The sequence below is a fragment of the Pithys albifrons genome, chromosome 11, assembly GCF_047495875.1.
Source record: "Pithys albifrons albifrons isolate INPA30051 chromosome 11, PitAlb_v1, whole genome shotgun sequence".
Taxonomy (NCBI): Eukaryota; Metazoa; Chordata; class Aves; order Passeriformes; family Thamnophilidae; genus Pithys; species Pithys albifrons.
The window spans coordinates 4359986-4379124 of NC_092468.1; positions in this window are offsets into that span (position 1 = coordinate 4359986).

The following is a 19139-nucleotide window of genomic DNA, read 5'->3' on the forward strand; positions in this document are numbered from 1 at the left end:
TCACCGATGGCTCCTGTCGCATTGTAGGGACTAATCGCAAATGGAAAGCAGCTGTATGGAGTCCCACACGACAAGTTGCAGAAGCTACTGAAGGAGAAGGTGGGTCGAGTCAGTTTGCAGAGCTTAAAGCCGTGCAGTTGGCCCTGGACATTGATGAACGAGAGAAATGGCCAAAGCTTTACCTCTACACCGACTCATGGATGGTGGCCAATGCTCTCTGGGGATGGTTAGACCGATGGAAGAAAACCAATTGGAAACGCAGAGGGAAACACATCTGGGCTGCCGATATATGGCAAGATATTGCCACCCGAGTAGAGAAGCTGATTGTGAGAGTCCGCCACGTAGACGCACACGTGCCCAAAAATCGGGCCAATGAGGAACATCTCAACAACCAACAGGCAGACCGAGCTGCGCAAGTGAAAGTATCACAGACAGATCTGGACTGGCAGCACAAGGGAGAGCTGTTCTTGGCTCGATGGACCCATGATGCCTCGGGCCATCAGGGCAGAGATGCCACTTATAAATGGGCACGAGACCGAGGGGTGGATTTAACCATGGACATTATCTCTCAGGTTATCCACGACTGTGAGACATGTGCTGCCATTAAGCAGGCTAAGAGAGTGAAGCCCCTGTGGTATGGTGGACGCTGGGATAAGTATAAGTACGGGGAGGCCTGGCAGGTTGACTACATCACACTGCCACAGACCCGCCAAGGCAAGCGCTATGTGCTCACCATGGTGGAAGCAACCACAGGGTGGCTGGAGACACACCCAGTGCCTCACGCCACTGCTCGGAACACCATCCTAGGCCTGGAAAAACAAGTGCTGTGGCGACATGGCACCCCAGAACGAATTGAGTCAGATAATGGAACTCATTTCAAAAACAGCTTAGTTGCTACCTGGGCGAGAGAACATGGCATTGAGTGGGTGTATCATATCCCCTACCATGCACCAGCTGCCGGGAAAGTTGAGCGGTGTAATGGACTGTTGAAAACCACTTTGAAGGCGTTGGGTGGAGGGACTTTCAAACACTGGGATCAACACTTAGCAAAGGCTACATGGCTAGTCAACACTAGAGGCTCTGTCAATCGAGCCGGCCCTGCCCAATCAGAACCCCTTCACACTGTAGATGGAGACAAAGTCCCTGTAATACACCTGAGAGGTATGCTAGGGAAAACAGTCTGGATCAACCCTGCCTCAGGCAAAGGCAAACCCATTCGTGGGGTTGTCTTTGCTCAAGGATCTGGTTCCACCTGGTGGGTGATGCAGGAAGATGGAGAGACACGATGTGTACCTCAAGGGGAACTTATCTCTGGGTAAACGACTCATATTACTGTATTTGTAAACACTTAATTATTTGAAAGAAAATTTAAGTTTAATGTAGAGTATCGGCATGGAAGAGAATTTAGGGGTGGATAATGTTGTAGTTTGGGATTATTATGTAAATTCTCTCCCCTGCCACTTAACTGCCCAGGCCAGCGGTTGACAAAAGAAGCAGTTAACTGTGATCGCTGGGGTGGGGGCAGGTTTGTCTCTTTTGGTTTTTTTTTTTGGATATTCTCCTCAGTCTTGGCTCGGCGGAACGGGGGAGTGGGGGCTCCAAGGAGGCAGGCTGCCCTGCTGGTTACTGCTGGGGTTTTCCCTGGCTGTCTTGCCGCTGCCTACTTCGGATTACTTTTTCCTGCCGTGCTGCTACCTGCCTTGGATTTGCTGTTGGTTGCTCGTACCTTTTCTGCTTCTTGGACGGGGAACACAGGGGGAAGAGACTGAGTCCATCTGAAAGCCCACTGCTCGTCTGTTTCGCTGGAGAGGGACTGAAACTCACTCTGCAGCCAGCGGGCTGTGACAAGGACACTTAAGTATAACCTTTCCTCCCGGAGGAAAACCTGCTGGGTTTTGTTGTTGTTGTTTTTTTTTTTTCTTCTTTTCTCTTATGGTGTTGGGGAAGTGGGTTGCACTAGTCTGTTTACATATATATATATATATAGCAGTTATCCTTCTTGTATTAAAATTCTTTTTCTTAAATTTGATAAAGAGTGGTGTGATTATTGCGGAGGAGGCCCCTCCCCTGCTTGTGGGTAAAACATTTTGGTTTTTCCCCTCAAACCGAGACAGCAAATTACAGAGAAACAATGTAATTGGATAGGAAAACAAGTTCTCTTAAAGTCAGGGAGCATGAGACAAGATAATTTTCCTGATTCTCTAGCACATGCATCACTGATCACTGGATATCAGATGTTAAAAACTCACAGTTGTCAATATGAAAGGAGTTTGTTGCAATAATCACAATCAAACAATGTTACTAAAGTAGTGAAACAAATTATTTGTGTCATAGTTCTGCATTTTTTCCTGTTTGACCTTTAACTCTGGCATAGCTTTGGGTACAGAGTGCTGTGGTGGGAGGGGAAGCCACTGTGCTTGTGGCTCAGTGCAGAGCAGCAGAGTGGCAGGAGGCATCAGCAGGGCTGTGGCTCCTCATTAACCCGAGCAGGAGGGGTTTTTCTGAATCTTCCATTCTTCAAATGTGGACGTTGCTTTAAAAGCATTTGAAGTGATTTGGGGGCAGGGTAATAGTTGAGTTTGAAACCACACAGTTAAAACTCAAGGGTATAAAGGACACTGATGGGATTACTGTCCCCAGGTATGGAGTGGTGACAAGCACCTGGCTGGCTGGGCTTTGGCACTGTTCACAGCCTTGCCTGTGGAACTGGTTTAGTTGGGAGAATGTAGCTGTGCTATGCTGTGCAAAGCACTGCCAGGCCCTCTGTCCCACCTGCCTCCTCTGTGCTGTGTGAGCTGGAGAGAAGAGACTGGAGTCTGGCAGAAGGAGGAAACATTGAATGGGAGAGCTTTTCTTCTGAGCAGACAGACTGAGGGCCCTGTAAAGATCTTGGGATGGACTTAGAACTTATAACACACAGGATAAAAGTAAAATTTTCTTCTAAGTGTCTCTCTGGGAAGAATAAATTTATCCTCACAACAGGTGAGAACCATCTTTTCCTCATTTGTTGGTTATCAAGGCAGTACTGCTGAGTAGTGAAGCAGCCTCTAGTTTGGCTTTTTCATGGTGAAAAAGTCCCCTGCAGAGACAGTTTTATGAAGCTGATATTGTTGGATGCAGTTTCAGCATTTCACCTTTTATGTGTGAATTAGTGCTGTAGAAAAACAGGGGAGGGTGTTACTGTTCCCATTTGGTTGGTGCTGCCTCTGACAGTGCAATGCCTCTGATGCTATTCCAGCCAACTGCTGTGCAGCCAGGGGTGCTACCTGAAAAGGCCTGATGGGAGGCTCTTCCAGTCTTTGCTTGAAGCAGCAGCATCTTGGGAGATACATTATTCCAGGTACATGAACCCCACTGCAGAGCCTGAGAACTTCTGAGCTTCAGTAGTTATTTGTGGTTCACCCTATGAAGAGCTAAACACAGGTATGATGCCAATAGGCTGAGTGTCCACCTTAGTTTAAAGCAGCAAGTGACTAACACGGGTAGGCTCTGATGTTCATTTGAGAAAAGACAAGTTCTATTCATGGAGAAACTGGAGGAACAATACTAAGTGTCAATGGTTACCCTTTCTGGTACATAGAACTTTTGCATTAGGAGAGATCAGGAGATGCAGGACAGGCCCTGGTGTAAGCCATTATCTCACATCAACTGCCATGTCTTCTAGAGCTGTTGCAGAACTGTGAAACCACTTTTGGGAAAGATGTTTTTAGGGACCCACTTGAAAAAATACTGTGATTTCAGCATCTACTGATTGATTTCTAGATAATGATAGGTGGCTTTTCTGCTCCAGGAGAAGGCATCCACTGTTGCTCTCCTCTGTGGAAGAGGACAGGCTAGCATCACCCTGAATATCAAGCAATGTGCAATTCTTGTTATAAAAACAAATCCTTGAAAAATCTCTTGTTCCTGACAGTTCCCATAAGGTCATTCCCACAGTGCAAGCACATCAAATATTGTCTCAGAATCCCCTGGCCTGCTTTGGTCAGTTTAGGTGAGTAATGCAGCTGCCCTGTGCCTGTGAAGCATCTGTTGGGGGCAGCTGAATTAAGCAGGCTGGGAGACTAACAAGGTTCTCAGAGCAAATCCTTCTTTGCTCTAATTCTAACAAACCCCTGTAGTAGTATTGGACCAAGTGTTGGTTTGACCCGTTTTAATCTAAGAGCAGGACTGCCAAATTTGAGGATAAGCATGACAACCATTACACTGATTTATCAGAGTAAAAGGGGAGTTGCATTAGTAGTGAGGGAATTTATTGTAGTGCATAAATGGCATTTCCATCAGCAAAAATTGAGAAGGTTGATTTATAACAGATAACTCCAATAATTTCTGAATTTCCATATTAATAGGAAAGTGGTACTTCCATTTTTGCTATTATCCCCATATGTGCCATCTTCTTATAAATATGGAAATTTGGTAATTATCTGCAGAACTACTTTATTTTCAAATTAAACCAAAGAACCTAATGAATGATTTTTTTAAATTATTTTTAGTGTCATATTTTTAAATGTTTTATTGGGTCTGGGCTACTGTATTGAAAGATAAACTCTGTTTAGCAATATTGGATATGGTATCTACAACTAGATGGCTGCTAACTTGTTAATTTTCCTTTAACCAAAAGCATAGAACTGAGACATACTTAGATTAGATGGCATTGATTTGTTTCCTTCTGTTTTATTTATGACAATGTGCTGAATAGGAACTTGCAAAAGACACATTGTTTATCATAAAGGAATTCATGTAAACAGTATTGATGATGAATAAAACCAGTGCTAAAACTCTCCCTCTGTACCATTATGTGGTGAGAAGGTAAATATTAACTCCTTTTGAATGAGTCCTTCCACACATGCTGGTGGTCTCCTAGGAATGTCTGAGTGCTAACCATACTTAAGGAAAACACCTGGGATTATCAGGCAGCACCCATTAGTACCTGGTGGATAGTCAGTCTTCAGTATTGATGCAACAAAAAGCAGAGTGAAAGCTGCGGAGATGGATTATTTCTAGTAAAAAAGCAAACCTTTTTCCCCATTACAAAAGCCATCAGAGCAGGTATCTGCTGCTGGAGAAGCTGTAAACCAAGTCAACCAGTGAAAACTGGCCATGTGACAGCTGTCCTTTTTTCTGTAAAGGTGCCTATACCTGAGGGGTCATGGCTCTGCCTTAAGCTGTGTATCCAGGAGCTTTCATGTTCAAATTTGGGAACAAGTGTCTTAACACTTGGCAGAGGGGGACATTTTTTTGTAAATGTATTGTATCAAAGTGAGAGTTTGTGTGCAGATATCAGCAGGAGCTGAGAGTACAGTGTGGATGAGCAGTGGTTAGGATGGCCTTTGTGGTGACAAACACAGAGGAAATAGATGGTCACATGGAGACATTGTGTTACTAAGGAGAACAGTTTAGAATAGGAGTCAGCATCACTATGTATATGAGTGTAGTGATAGTCCCAAGTTAATTACCAAAGCATTGACTTTTACCTGAATGAAAGTGGTGCCAGTCAGAATGTTGGGAAGATCTGCCTTTCTCAGAATGTTCTTCCTGCACCACTTGTAAGACTTGGCTCTTAGTCCTTGTGTGGTTGAGAAATGCCACACTCCTTGAGCTGTGAAGCCTGTTGTGGAGGGAAGCCCCAGCTGTAACATCAGGGGCTGAAACTGTGCTCATTTACAGCACCAGCCACTCTGATCATCAAAATGATTCTATCAGCCTCACTTCAGAAAACAAATGGTGTTTGATTTAGCTGGGCAAAGTGATATTTCAGAATGGGCTTCAGCAATCTCTGTAGTCTGACAGTTGGTCTGCAGCAGATGAAACAGAGTAAACAGTCTATTATAGTGGAAATTGGAAGCAGGCACCTTGAAGCATATCTTGAATGTGCTTCTGTTCCATATGGAATTATCAGAGAGGATTTTTTTGTAAGGTTACTCTGGCCTCCCTGTTAAAATGCTCAGGCTTGGGCACTGGAAAATAAAGAGCTTGGATGCAATGAATCCTCAGTTCTCTTGGGAATTTTGTTGCAGCTGATGCCCTGGTATGTTTTTAAGGAGTGTTTCTTCCTTTGAAGCTCAGCAACTTTAACTGTCTGTTAATATTTTCTATGCACCTGAATAACAGTCCATGGTAGTCATCTTTCTGTCCCTTTCAACTGTATTTTAATCAGGCTCAGAATATTTTTTCTGAGGAACTGAATGTCTCAGCTGTGAGGCAGATGTTTTGTTCCATATAGAAGGACAGAACAAGTAAATGGGAGAAATGGGAAGATTGTAGAATGCATTTGGTTTTCTAGCAGGTCATTGACATGACCATGCTGTTACATTCCAGTCCTGGGGGTACATCTTAATTTCAGGCTTCAAGAGATTTCACTCACATGAACCCTTGTAAAGCCTTTGGTTCTCTGGTACCCTCAGTCAACCTGGTGCTACTTCATCTGGCTACACAGCAAGATTCTCCTGTGAGTCACCATTCCCAACTAATTCATGTGTTGGTTTTCTTCTTGGACTCTGTTTAGGGGTGGTTCTATGGGGTGGGTGGAGGTAACAGGCCATGAGTTCTAGCTCTGAGTATTTCCAGCTGGGGGTGCTTCTGACACTGCCTGAGGAAAAAGAACATTCACTTGCTACCTGGCAGCTTCAGTACCCTCACTAATTTAGTGGAGTTCACATGCTGCTCTGCTCACTTGTTGAGTAAGTGCTTGGACATTCTGGCCTGGGGAGTTCCTTTCCTTGGGAGTGATGAAATGTAGCTGTTTGGAAGGAGATGGGAAAGACCAAAGCAGCACTTTTCACTCTGTTGCACGCAGGACAAACAGATTGCTATTCAAAGGGACTCCTCCATAGTTTGGGCAAAACTGCTCCTCTTCTGAAGCCAACTCTTAAGCTGGAGTGGGGCAGTTCACCCAGTCTGTGTGGCTCTGGTTTCCCTGAAGCTGCACTGCCTGTCAGCATGTCAGTCTGGGACTCTGGGGATAACTCTGTGTGGCTGGACTTGGAGCCAGGGTTTGTTGGTGGCTTGGGGCCAAAGCTGGGGGTGCTGTGCTGCTCCTGGTGGTACTCAGCTCATGCAAAAGTGTCTTATGTCTCTGCAGTATGTTCTACAGTGGCACAAGCTGGGACAGGCATTCAGGGAATTGCTACAGAAAAGGGAAAGTGAGGGGCAACATTTCCTTAAGTGTGCTGGTTCAGCACCTCAGCTGATGGAGATTGACCTTCTCTGCAGAATTCATTAGAATGAAGCCTTTCTGTGCCAGCTGCAAATCTGTTCTGATACACCAATGGTGGTTTTCAACTTGAAACTTGAGGAAAAAAATGGATCCTAGCAGCCAGGACTCTCCCTCCTTACTGCCAGTGATGACACAGGCTTTTTGTTCCATGCCAGAGACCTGGAAGAGATTGCAGAGGGATTCCTAAAATTCAGCTGGACATAGGATTCTTTTGCTTTGTCTTGCTCCCCTTGCTGTTGATGGAGAGCTTTCTGCTTTTGTCTTCACATCTTTGGATTTACATTGGCTCCTGCTAATGAGACTTAAAAGGAATAAGAAGTGACCTTAAATTAAGGCTGGGCTAGTCCTGCAGAGCCTTCCAAATTGTTATTATATTGATCAGTTAAGCCTCATGAAATCTTCATGTCAGTCCATGATGTGAACTGACAAGTTAAGTTATTACAGTGAAAGTCCTGCTGTGCTAAACTTAATTTATGTTGTAGAGCCTCAAAACAGATTTTTATCTGTGTGATTCTTCAGGGTTTTTTTCTTTAAGACAAGTGAAAATGTTCTTTTTGAAAAACAGCATTTTCTGTGAGGATAAGTCACATCAAATCAGTTATCCACTGGAACAATAAATAATGCTGCCTTTATTTTAAATTCAATAATGTAGGCATCTGGAGCTATAAAAACTTTTTACATGTTGTGAGGCCCTGGGAAGATAAAGACAACTCGCATTTGTATTGTATTGTTACCTTACCTGACTTGAGGTATTTGGATTAGGGGCATCTTCTGTAATGCAAACAATAAATCAGAGAGGAAAGCCATATGTGGAAGACACAAGGTAAAACTTGTGCATTCTGATGGTTACAGCCCTGGGAAAGGAGAGGCAAAGTGCCCTCTGTGGTGCTGCAGTCAGGTCTGCATTCCTCAGTCAGAGCACCAGGGCTCAAAGCCATGGGAATGCTGCTGGAATGCTGTGCCTGGGCAGCCTTAAGTGTGTGACACAGTTGGGGACTCACAGAGCAACGTAAAGGGGGGTTTGGTGTCATGGCAGTAAAGCTGATGACAGCCTGAAAGAGGGGAAAATGAAACAGATTTTTGCCTCTCTGCTGTAGAGTCATATAAGCCCTCAAGTGAGACAGCTTAAGAAAAAAACTTGCTGCCTTGCAGGAAAGAAGGAAGAACTAGTTTTGGCAGGTTTCCCTTGCATACAGCTTGCATATTACTGCATAATGTCTTCCTGCTGTTGTGTTCTGTTCCCTTTGAACGAAGTGACTTTTAAATGGTGCCTATAAATGTACTTAAGGGGAACAAATGTTAAAAATTGTGAGAGAAAAAAATATCTCAACTGATAGTGGCTATCAACAGACTTGCTCTGTTTGGATAAGGCACAAAGGCTCCACCCATGCCATGTGCTTTCCTTGCTATCTCTACATGGGCACTGAGCAGCAAGTCTGTGGCTCTGGCTGGGTGTTGGTACTTGGGGGTTGCTGGATCATGGCACACTGCCAGACAGAGGTGATTCCAGTTACTCCAAAGACTAAATAGCCATTAATTATATGATTACCAGTGTGGCCATCAGACTGACTTGCTTCACTCCTCACTGTGTTTTGGTTTCACTCATTTCATATTTATGAGGGTTTTCTCAAATAAAAGAATTCTGTAAGTCCATATTGAAGTACTTAAATTTTGTTGTCTTGGCAGATGATCCTTTCCAAAATGCAAATATCTAGAAGTTTTCAAAGAACAAGATTTTTAGGTAAAAGCATGAGTCAGTGGTGTTGATTTACAAGACCCCTGGGAATTAAATCCTAATTAGTCACTTAACTCAAGGGATACTTGTTTTTCTTTTTCAAGGACATTGTCTTACAGTGCAATCAGCTTCCTTGCAGTGCTCTCTCCACATGCATCTCCATGGATGAACTGCCCTGCCCTTCCCCAACAGATGCCATTAAGCTGAAGTGCAGCAGGAAAGAAACTGCTGTCCCAGCTGCAAACCCACACTGAGGAGTAGCAGTGCTGGCTGAGCATCCTGTCCAGACATCAGTCTCTTAAAGTGAAGGAGATGCTTTTCTGTTGCAGTCTGCCTGGTATATGCACCTTATGTATGTTTTCTCCTACTGTAATTATTCTGCTTAATAATATAATTCTCCATGTTCATGAACTACATGCTGCCCTTTCACTGTTGTATTTGACTGCTGAGTTCCAGGTTTTGCTTATGCTGAGAGCACTTGACAGAAATATCTGGAATATGTACTCTTTTCCTGAGGTTTCTGCTATCTTAGGGGATTGTCATTTTGGTTATTCCTTCTGCCAGCTCCTATCTATCCTTTCTAAGTGGGCTATTATAAGTTTGTTTCCCATGAGAATCCTTTCTAGTGGCACTTTACATGCATATTATTTTCTCCAAAGGAGTTTGCATGCAAAATTTCATGGTAGGATGAAACTCTGGAGCTGAACTGGTACACTAAGCTGGTAAAGTGGTCCATTATGAGGGAAATGCTTTTAGGCACACTTCCAACAGATGATTTTAACTGGTGCTATGACTGGGTGCTGCTATCTTTCCATTCACAATTTACAGTACAAATGCCTTTTGGTTCTGCAATCCTTAAACACATAGGGAAGAGACAACTAATTTGCATGGGTAAGTTTATAAAAGCCATCTTTGTAATTAAGTGCAAACTGGGATTCAATCCACTGCCAGTAGATTATGCCACTTCGATAGACTTCCATTTCATTACTGAAAATCAAGGTTCCCTTATTAAACTTTTCTATTAAAACAGAATGAGAAGCAGCTTCCAAAATCCACATTGCTTCTGCTATGTCACTTTTATTCTAATGTAATGTAAATAGACAAATAAGATATCCCACTGAGATAGCCTGAGGGTGTTAAACATGTCCTTGAAACCAAAGACAAAGTAAAGCATAATTAAAAATACTATAGCAAGGCAGCCTGATGGCACAGCTTCCATTCTTGGCACTGTAAAGCAAAGTATTGAAGGCTGAAGAGTTTTGGGAGGCTGAGAACATCCTTAGCAAACTGCCTGTGGGTATAATCCATTGCTGGGCCATGAGCTGGGCTTAGCTCACAGTGAGATAAGTTAATAGACACAAATCTCTCTCCACAGCTGAGCAGGCTCTGCCAGCCAGAACCTTGGCACAGCACTGCAGTGCTTCAGGTTGCCTAGGAAGCTTTGTCCTGAGGCTTTCTGTACCTTGACAACATAAGCAGGAACAGGCATTTCAGTGGGACTGGGCTTATCAGCTGGAACAGAGACCTCAGCAGTGAGCTGGCCGTTGCCTGAGGTGGTGTGCTGAACAGTCCTGGTGCTCTTAGGAAACACAGGAAAGCTGGAATAGTTTCATGTAGAGAGATGTCAGGCAGAGCACTTTAAAATGGGACAGCAATAAGAGAAGGTCTGTGATGCAGGACAACACAGATCAGACTCACCTGAGACTTGCTTAGAGGTGTAAGTAATGCATGGTCTGCATCACACAGTGCTGGGCCCAACAGGGAGGTGAGCTCTGCTCCTGGAAGCATCATGGTTGTGTTAGAGAGGCTGCAGTGCCCTTAACTCCACCTCCCTTGGGGCCCTCTCTGGCTCTTCAGTTCTGAGGTGCACTCTTGGTGCTCGCTGGGGCAGAACCAGCTCAGGGCACATGAGGGCCCGGCCTTGGTGCCACACCAGTGCCCTGCCAGCACAACGTGGGGTCTGCACTGAGACCAGCTGGAGTGTGCCAGGTACAGACCACCCTTGATCTGAAGGCAGGTAAACAAGAGCCTTCAGGTGGTAAGTTGTGGTAGAGGCTTATTGCTCATAATGTTGAAATAAATCTTGTCCTCTTTGGCTCAGCTTCCCTTCCCCAACTTTCTTGCTGTATTGTCCTCACCTGAACACCTCTGAGCCTGGGTGTTTGGCACACTGTTGTAGGCATTGATGCACTCCTGATGGGTTCCTCTGAGTGTTTCTGATGGGCTGTGACTATTCCAGGGTAGCACTTTATGTATCTTAGTTACTCCCCTCACCCTTAATTTTTGTCCCATCTTGATCTGGTTTCTCTCTTTTGGACAAACTCATCCTTTGGTTCATGGAATTGTAAGGTTTGGACTGTAGTAATTAGAGGTCTGAGTTTGCCTTGTGCTTGTAAATTCTCTTTGTCACCATGCTAAATTTTTTCTCCAGCTTTGAAAAATGCACCATTGAAGTACTGAGCAAATATATTGGTAACAGTCCTCAGTCCACATTGAATGATATGGTATATCCTCATTTTTCCAGAGGGAATAATGAGTTTATCTAATTTCCATCAAACAGTTCCAGATACTTAGTATATTCCTTTGGGAAAAGAAACATTTTCTAATATTTGGGGGGTTTATGATCTTTAGGTGGCTACATATCTTTTCTGGAATTGAAGTTCTCTTATTCAGTTGGTTTGAGGGGTTTTGTTTACACAAGTTAAGGAATTTCATCTAAGTGGATTCATTAGATATTCTGAATCTCACCAGTGAGTTGGGGTTTCTGTGTGTATATTTTTGGTAATTCTTTTACTGACTCATAAGCTATAAATACCCTCGTGTGTGGGTAAAAACAGTTCTGTGCCAGGTGTTGGCATCACAAAATCTCTAAATTTGGAAATAAAATGCAAAAGTTTGAAGGTGAATAGTCTTAGTGGTGGGACAGCCTTGTGACCTGGCAGCCTGTGAATCAGTGCCCTTCCACATGCTCAGCTCTGGTACATCCTTTCCTTGTGCCATTTTACAGGTCTTTGTTGATGAGTAGTGATTAGGACTAGTTAGGTGCTTCCAAGGATTTTCCCTGCCTTTCATGCCTCTAAAAGCAGGTAGAACAGCACATTATTTTTTTCTTGTCGTGTTTTGAGTCCCCTGTGTTGCTTCTGCTCAGTAAAGCTGAGGGGTGATGATTTGCTCCCAGTGCAGAATCTCTACTGGGCTGTTTCCCTGTGGCTGCCAGGAATGAGCAGCCCTCAAATGACTGGAAGCCAAGGCAAAGCTGAGCACAGTCAACAGGAGAGATCCTGATGTGGGTATTGTGGGTGTTGGTCCAAGGACTGAGATGAATTGGAATTTTCTCATAATGCAGAGATATTTCCAAGGATGACAGAGCAACTTGCTGGGATTCTTAAAAACACTTTTCCACCAAATGAAAGTCCTCTCTTCTGAGAGCTTGACTAAAAGAATATATCATAGTATGTCCTAGAAATAAAAAAATACTCTACCTAAGGCCTGTTTGTTAGTATGAATCTAAAAGCACCAATTAAAATTACTCTAAAATGTTGCAGGAAAGCTCCAGACTTGCTGCTCATGACTGAGCTTTAATTCACCCTTTGCTGTGTTGAGAAAGTGGGACATTTCCTGGATTGATTGTTTCCATTCTCTGTGTTGTGGAATTATTAAGCAACGCTTCAGAGTGCACTAAATTTATGGCCTTTATTTTTAAATGAATTCTGGTTGAACTGACAACTTGAATCAATTCTACCTTTCAGAAATATAAATAGGAAGGAGAAATAAATAAAAAATATTTTGACCACAAGGCAGTGCAACCTTTGGAAATGAAGCCTGAAGTGTCCAACTGAGTTGCGTTGCTGCAATATCAGGTCTCAAGTGTGTCACTTGGCTGGGCTGTCATGGAACCCAGACCTGGCATGTGGAGACTGTCCTGAGGATTTCCTTTAACCTTCTGAGCTGGCAGGGGATGAAAGGTTAAAATGTGCTGGATCTATCAGACTTGCCCCCTCTAGCTCAGACTAGCTGTTAATGTGCTGTGTGGACAGCAGTACTTTATTAATTGCATTGCTGGCCAGTGATCAATGTGACAAGCTTAGCAAAGAGCACAGTTATTCATCAGAGAGTTGGCCAGAAGTAATTGCCCTCACACATTAGAATAAGCTCCTGGGAGAGGCAGAATGGGTGTCCTTTTACCATTTCTGGGTGCAGGGGTCAGCAAAATTAAAATCTACTAAAGTACTAGTAAATAAATTAATTGGAAAGGAAATTACGTGCTCTGACACAATCATACCACTGCAAAGTAAGATAAAGGGTTGTACTTTATTGGCATTTATATTTTTAAGTGTTTTAAAAGTGTTTTCAGCAAGTACTTTTCTGTGTACAGTGTGTGTTATCAGTTATATTTTTGTAAGGGCAGGCACATGGTTTGTAGTTCTTTCCTTATAAAGAAAAATGGCATAGTTGAGGTGGAATTTTGGTGAAAGCTGTTCTTTAAATTATAAAATGTACAATTGCCCAACTGTTGCTACGTGCAGAATGTTTTTAGATCTACCATGACCCTTTTGTGAAAAAGCTCATCAGAAATAAAATGTTAGTGCTGTTCCTGCTGAGCTGATGCGTCCTGCTTTTCACTAAAGGTTGCTATTTAAGGCTTGTCAGAAGCCCAGAGGAAGGGACAGAGGTGAGGCTGAATGTGTAACCTCTGGCCTGGTCCTGCTGTACCTGACAGCATTAAACTTTCACATTACACATTCTCCCCATCCTGCAGGATAAGCTCATCCCCCAGCTGTGGGGCAGCACAGGATATCTGCTGGATTCAGTGCCCCTTTGCACATCTCTTGCTCTATAGCATCACTTGTCATGGGGGTTTGTATTTGATATATATTGAATACATACACAAACTGGACTCGTGCTATAAAATGCAGACCATCTGCACTGTGCTTTGCTTTTACTCTGTTAACTCATTTCCATGGGTTTCTGAGAGCCCACTGAAGAGAGGACCTGTTCCACCAGCTAATGTTGCAGAATGTAGCTGAGGCTAAACCCAACTGCAATGGTTGTTTATTTATCATGCACTTTAACAATGTTGTATTAGGCTGATTCTCCAAGACTCCCAGTCTAATGCATTTCTGATTACTAAACTCACTAAAAATAATCATAGAATCCTTAAGGGTTTGGGTTTGAGGGGACCTTAAATATCATCTTGTTCCACCCCCTGCCACAGACACTTTCCACTCAAACAGGTTACTCAGAGCCCCATCCAGCACTTCCAGGGATAGGGAATCCACAGCTTGTCTGGGCAACCTGTGCCAGGGCCTCACCACCCTCCCAGCCAAGGATTTCTTCCAGATTTCTAATCTAAATGGTTCTCATTCAGTTTGAAGCCATTCCCTGTTGGACTGTCACTCTTGTAAATAGTCCCTCTCTACCTTCCTTGCAGGATCCCTTCAGGCACTGGAAGGCCACAATTAGGACACCCCAAAGCCTTCTGTTCTCCAGGCTGAACAATCCCAATTCTCACAGCATTTCCTCATAGAAGAGCTGCTCCATCCCTCCAATTACCTTGGCAGCCTTCCTGATAATGATGGGCCAAATTCTGGAATAAGGTAAGATTTGTTGGAAAACAGAGCCCTTTGGGAGGAAAGGATGAGGACAGGCACAGGCAGTATCCAGGCTGTTCAAATGAAAGCTGGCAATGTACATAGTTTAGCCTTGCTCATGATGCTCCACAGCCTGTGTGATAATGAGACCTGTTTAGAATGGATTTCCTTGGCATTCAGCAGCATCATTTTTAATGATCTCATCTGAAGTTCTGCTTCTGCCTCACTAGTCAGAATGATCTCATCTAAATACTGAGGAAAGTGCTGATAGAGACCCACTTTATCATGCTCCTAACACATGCTACTGAGATAAGAGAAATAAAATGTTCTTAAAGTAGGTATGAGAGATTCTTTGTACAGTTTCAAACCCACACAGACAACGGTGCAAAATGTGATATGACTTTAAATATCATTAGAGTGATCAGCTTAGAAAGAAAATGAGCAGTGAATGTGAAGTGGGAGGAAGGGAAATTTAGTTATGAAACACACTGAAGCAGCAAGTAAAGGACTGTTTAAGCATTTTCTGCTCTGTCTAGTGAGACGAGGCACAATTTCTGTAAACACTGTTGTGTTTCACAGTATAAGTGTGTTTTTCTATTGTACATGACACAAGGCAACCAGACTTTTAGTACTTACAGAACTAACTTGGCCTTTGACAAAACTTTTTAGCCACATGGGTAGGAGGGGATTGTCAAGACCAAATATTCTGAATGGCAGAATCTTGCAATGACTAAACTCAGTGCATAAACTACTAAAGCCTCATCTCCCCTTCCCCAGCACCAGTGTGGGCAGTACTCAAAGCACAGAGTCATCGCTGCAACCTGCAGCAAGGGGATGAACTTCACAAAAATATTCCTTGGAAATTCTCTGCAAAAAATGTTTGTTTGTTTTTTTTTCTAATAACTCATTCAAATGCAGTTTGGTTTAGCCCCTTTCTGATTTCTGACCTTGTAAACTTTGCCTCAATGCCTGAAAAATTTTGTTGACAGTGATTTGCCTTATAGTCTGCTATGATAATTGTCAGACTAACTTCTGTAGTTGCTCTTGTTCCTCAACTCCTCCTTGTCTTGGTGTTTACCTGCAGTTTTTAATACCCTGGCCAGTATTTGGTGGTCTGTAGAACTCAGGAATCTCAGGCTGAGTAGATCCTGCATTTGTATGTCACAGTAAATTAGCAGGCTTGAATCAGTGCAGTTTTAAAAATAAATGTTCCAGTGTTCTGAAATAGGACAGTGAATTAGTTTTACCACTTACATTTTTTGTAGCTAGATTTTATTCTGTTCTCTGTTGGATTGAATTGGAGCCTTTGACCCTTGGATAATGGAGCAGTCATCAAGAGAAGGGTGTTAAGGCATGAGCATGGCAGCTGGATACAAGTGCTTGGGCAGTTCAAGCTTTCAGATTGGCTGGTAGTGTCATCTGCTCTAATATTTCAGGGAATTAGCAGGAGCTCTTCACATCCCATGGGTACAGGCAGCAGCATGTTTGGGCTTGTGCTGTGCATGTGTGTATCAGGGGCAGGACTGGGGTGTGCACAGGAGGATGGTGTGTATGTGTGTGTGTATATATATCTATAACTGGTACGTTACATGAGGAAAACCACCACAGACCTGTGCTGAGTGCTGAAGGCAGACAGGTTGACACTAAGCACATTTTTGAGAGTTCATCTTGTGTCTGTAATAGCTGCATGAAAGCCTCATTGTCAGGCAGCCCACTGCCTGCAGAATCATAGAATCATAGAATGGATTGGGTTGGAAAAGACCTCCAAGATCATCAAGTCCAACCCTTGGTCCAACTCCAATCCCTTTACCAGATCATGGCACTCAGTGCCACGGCCAAGCTCAGCTGAAAAACCTCCAGGGATGGGGAATCCACCCCCTCTCTGGGCAGTCCATTCCAATCCCTGAGCACTCTCTCTGCAAAGAAGTTTTTTCTGCTCTCCAACTTCAATTTCCCCTGGCAGAGCTTGAGCCCATCGTGCCCCCTTGTCCTATTGCTGAGTGCCTGGGAGAAGAGACCAACCCCCACCTGGCTAGAACTTCCCTTCAGGGAGTTCCAGACAGTGCTGAGGTCACCTCTGAGCCTCCTCTTCTCCAGGCTGAACACCCCCAGCTCCCTCAGCCTCTCCTCATAGGACTTATATGGAGGTGTAGAGCAAAAGTCCTGTCTGATGTTATACAGAAAACCCTGCTCAATTTATCATCCCTTTGCTTTGCTCTTTTGATCCTTAAGTTTTCTTTAGCTGAAGGTTATGGCTTTTACTGATAAATTTAGATTCTGTAATACATAGCAGGAGACACCAAGCAGTCAGAACCTTGAGTACATACATGGGGACTGCTATGCAATATTTGTTCCCTCAGGGTACTCCTGACTGTTTTTTGTCCTGCTATGGAGATTGAAAATTCTCCAGGCACAGTTCTCTTCCTGGACCTCAGGAATTGATAATGTGCCCTGTGAGTAGATCCCCACCCAGACATCAGATAATGTGCAGAAGCAGCTCTAGGGCAGTCCAAGGTGCTTCACTTTAAAAAATTCAAACTCCTGAACTAGAGATGTGATAGAGAGCTGAAGCTCTGAAAATGACAGCTGTGTTTGGCTTTATCTCTTTCCATTCTGCACAGGTTACAGTTTTCAGAGTCATACCTAACTATTGCAGTGCTTGACAACAGTTAACCTTCAAACCCAGCTGGAAAATACCAGCATTTGATGGTATTTTCCATCAGTGAGCAGAGCGAGCTTGGTAGGACACCTGACCAGCTCTGGGTAAAGTTCAGCTGAGGGACTTTCGTGTGGTCTGTCTTTCAGCTGGAAAGCACAATAGAAGAGGAAAGGCTGTGTGCCCTCAGAAATCCTGTGTGTCAGACAAGACACTAAACAAGTTGCTGAATGTGTCAGTTATAAAAGGACAGACCCTGATCTGTTAATCTGGTGTAAGTTGGAGTTTTTCTAAAATTAAATTGTTACAAAATTCTTACTCAATTTTAACTATATGGGTCTTGGACTGCATCTAGTAAATATTTCTAAGGCAGTATCTGCTCAGATAGGCCTGATTAAAACAGCTTGTCAGTTAAAATTAAAACCTTTTCCCTTACAGATGACCTCAAATGTCTTTTGCAGTCTGTAGATTTAGTGTGACCCTCCAGTGTGACACCAACACACGGCATGGCTGTCCACACTAACTCTGTCTGGGATTGCACCTTGTGTTCTCTCCTATTCAGCTTTATCTGCTGCTAATAAGAGTTTCAGAGCTGGAAGAACAGAACTGGAAGAATGTACATCCAGGTGAGGGTATGCAGTGAGGGAGGTAGAACTTCTCATTAGGAGAGCAGGGGTTGAGTCTGGGAGGAACAAAATTCTCCATCCAGATTTTAAAAAGTCAAACAAGTGTCAGATGTTTGTCCATTCTCCCCACCCAAGCCACAGAAGACTTCTTGAAAGTCTTGTTTGATCCATATTCAGTCCTCCTGGGTGTCCCAAGTCATTATTGTATTAATATCACTCAGATTAGCAAATCTGTATGAATGTTTGAATTCCATTTCATAGACAATTACTATAAAAGTCCTCTTTGTGGTGTCTTTTATCTTGAGAGTCTGAGGATTTTCCAGTTTCAAAAATGATGATGAAAAATGTTCTTTTTCTAGTCTTTTTATGCTTTGCTTTATTAAGGAGCTCTTGTGGTTGGCATCACCCCATTAAAAAGCCAGAAGCTGATACCCACCATATTTCATGTGTGGAAGGCTTTGCAACAAATTACAGCACTGACTGCTGAGACTATCTGAGTTGCTGGAAAAATGGATTTAATTGTCCATTCTGAAACTATTTCCAGGATCAAACAGAATTTCTTTTAACTACTCCTGCTCTTATAACCCTGGTTCAATTCCATTGCAGTAAATCTGAGGGCAGAGCAGAACAGCAAGTTAGAAACAGCGCTGAGGTTTTATAGCACCAACATTAAACTGTATGTCATCTTGAAGTTAAAGCACTGGGCTGAAAGGTTTTCTACTTGTAATGATTTGTTACTATCTGAGGATCTCATTTGCATTTTAAAATCTTTTCCTGCTCAATGGTTAGGGGCAGTGTGTGTGTGACGGGATGTTTCTCTGTGGCCTCCATTTAATCTGCTGCTCTGTGGACTTGGGCTGAATTTGCTCCTTTTCCCAAAGAGCTCTGATGTGTTCTTATCAGCACCCACCAAAGTGATGGCAGGACTAATGGGGACAAAATGAGTATTCAGGACAAACAATGTGTAGTTCAGACTAGTTATTGCTGATTTACAGCCCTCACTGGACTCAGTTTTCAATGTATGTTCGTGTATGGAATTGGTTCCATTTTGACTTGGTTTAAATGGTAGTTGGAAGTTCAAGACAAGGGAAAATTTGGTTTCTTATACCTTACACTGTTTCTTTACTTTTGGACTATTTCTTTTTAAGCAGTGTACTTTTCAGTTCCTAGAATGCATGAACAGGTTTTTTATTTGGAGATGTAGAGAATTTCACTGTCAGTAACTGAGATATGTTATAACTGAGTAACTAACTTAGTGCATTAGGCCTGGGTTAACTAGTATGATAAATCTAAAATTGATAATAATTAAACACAAATC